This window comes from Solanum tuberosum, unplaced genomic scaffold, assembly GCF_000226075.1.
Source record: "Solanum tuberosum cultivar DM 1-3 516 R44 unplaced genomic scaffold, SolTub_3.0 scf00017, whole genome shotgun sequence".
NCBI lineage: Eukaryota > Viridiplantae > Streptophyta > Magnoliopsida > Solanales > Solanaceae > Solanum > Solanum tuberosum.
The window spans coordinates 2,624,379-2,626,715 of NW_006238943.1; positions in this window are offsets into that span (position 1 = coordinate 2,624,379).

The window sequence follows — 2,337 nt, forward strand, 5'->3', positions numbered from 1 at the left end:
CTTCACACAAACCCGTTTCGACATTCTAAAACTGTCGGAATCGACGGAAATCCGATCCGAGTCCCGAAACTCCAAATGACTCGAAAAAGCACTTTTTAACCAACTTTAACTCATAAAACTCAACTTCTCAAAAACTCAACTTTTTACCAACTTTTCCTCAAACCAACTTTACAACCACAAAACATGGGACTCGGGGCAACTACCGAAAGGGCAAAATAGTCATTTCCACAAAAAAATTACCAAAATGACCTTTCGGGTCATTACAATATGTATATAATTCATCGGTTCGGTTCGGTTATTTATTCGGTTTTTTTTCAAATAAAACCATAACCAAACCAAATACTATTGGTTTTCAAAAATCTAAACCAAACCAAACCAAACCCAAATAAAATCAATTTTATTTTATCGGTTTGATTTGATTTTTTGGTTTTGGATCGGTTTTTATCCAAACTGTGAACACCCCTACCCTACAGTATTAGTTAAATATTAATTTATTAAAAATTAAATTTGCTGTCAGCTCTAATTTAATTTTCCAGAAACGTGTATAGCTCCTGTTCAACGTCCCTCGCGATCACTGTAACAGTCGTATAGTTGCTGCTCAACCTCCCCTTCTGCAGCGCTCAAGTTCCATTACTTAAATTATCCGTTCTTCAAAAACCTTTTCAGATACTTCACTCATTGTATAAATGTCTCCAAAAACATGTTATTGTCCATTAATTTGTTTCTCTTTTCTGGGCCTGAATCAAATACATCATTATCAGGTAAATTTTTTTCCTGCTCTGTTTTTGTTGCATAATAGTTACAGTTAATTGTTAACAGAACTGTGATCGTGAACGAATCAAAGAGGCATATTCTGATTGTTAGGATGATAACCCTTAGACTGGTCCAGTTCATGTATTGTTTTCCATCACCATGCTGAGCCATCCCAAGCTCGCACATCATCAATAGTTTCTTGGGCAATGATGCCGCGAATTCTTCTCTATTGTGTCATTATTTGTGCACTGTTGTTGTTTTGTCGTTTAAGTGAAAGTATGCATAGTGCTCAAGTAGAAAGTTTTATCCAGGATGATATGAACAACCTGTGATGGAAAACATATATTGGAGTTTATGCAGTTTTCAGTTCCTTTTTATCTTCTCGACTTTTTTTTTTTTTTTTTACTTTTAATCATTAACTTTTGTTAAATGTTGTTTTGTGGTTTTTAAACACTGCAGGTGTTTACTTTGCTGTAGGGGACAATAGGCGAGGGCGCTTTCTTAAGGTTAATCTACTTTCCTGACCTTGACGCTTTGCTTTCGCTCTGTTTTGCTGCTAATAGAAAATATATGTACACCCTTAGTTTCCTCGCACATTGCAATCAGTTTTACTTGATAGCTTTTAGATGGTCTTATATGAACCCGCACATTACGATCACTTTTACTTGATTGCTTTTAGTTTCTGCCAGGCAGAAATTATCATTCTCCTAGAGTAACCAATTCAACGCAATGCCAACCGGAGACTAAGAAATCAACTGTTTTACACTCCAAATATCAATAAAGATCTTTATCTCTACGTTTCCCTCTATAACCATGTAATCATATCTGAAACTTAAATAATTATTTCATGGGAGGGCATAAATTATCTGAAGACATTAATATAAAAGCTACCTGAAATATGATTCCAACTGTCCCGTTCCACTTTGGCCTGAATGGTCGACTGTATTCAATCCTGGCCGTGACACGTCCTATCGTAGAAAGTTTTATCCAGGATGATATGAACAATCAGTGATGGAAAACATATATTGGAGTTTATGCAGTCTTCAGTTCCTTTTTATCTTCTCGACTGTTTTTTTTTACTTTTAATCATTAACTTCTGTTAAATGTTATTTTGTGGTTTTTAAACACTGCAGGTGTTTTATTTTGCTGTAGGGGACAATAGGCGAGGGTGCTTTCTTAAGGTTAATCTACTTTCCTGACCTTGACGCTTTGCTTCTGCTCTGTTTTGATGCTAATCGAAAATATATTTACACCCTTAGTTTCCTCGCACATTGCGATCAGTTTTACTTGATAGCTTTTAGACGGTCTTATATGAACGCTTTGCTTTTGCTCTGTTTTGAAATCGAAAATATATTTACACCCTTAGTTTCCTCGCACATTACGATCACTTTTACTTGATAGCTTTTATATGGTTTTATATGAAAGTAGGTTGAAGGGTTGTTTTCTTACTGCTACCATAGTATTTTACAATTAAACAAACTCTCAAATTAAGACCAACTAGTGTCAAGTGTAATTTCAGACATCTTACTGCTGCCATAGTATTTTACTATTAAACAAACTCTCAAATGAAGACCAACCTGTGTC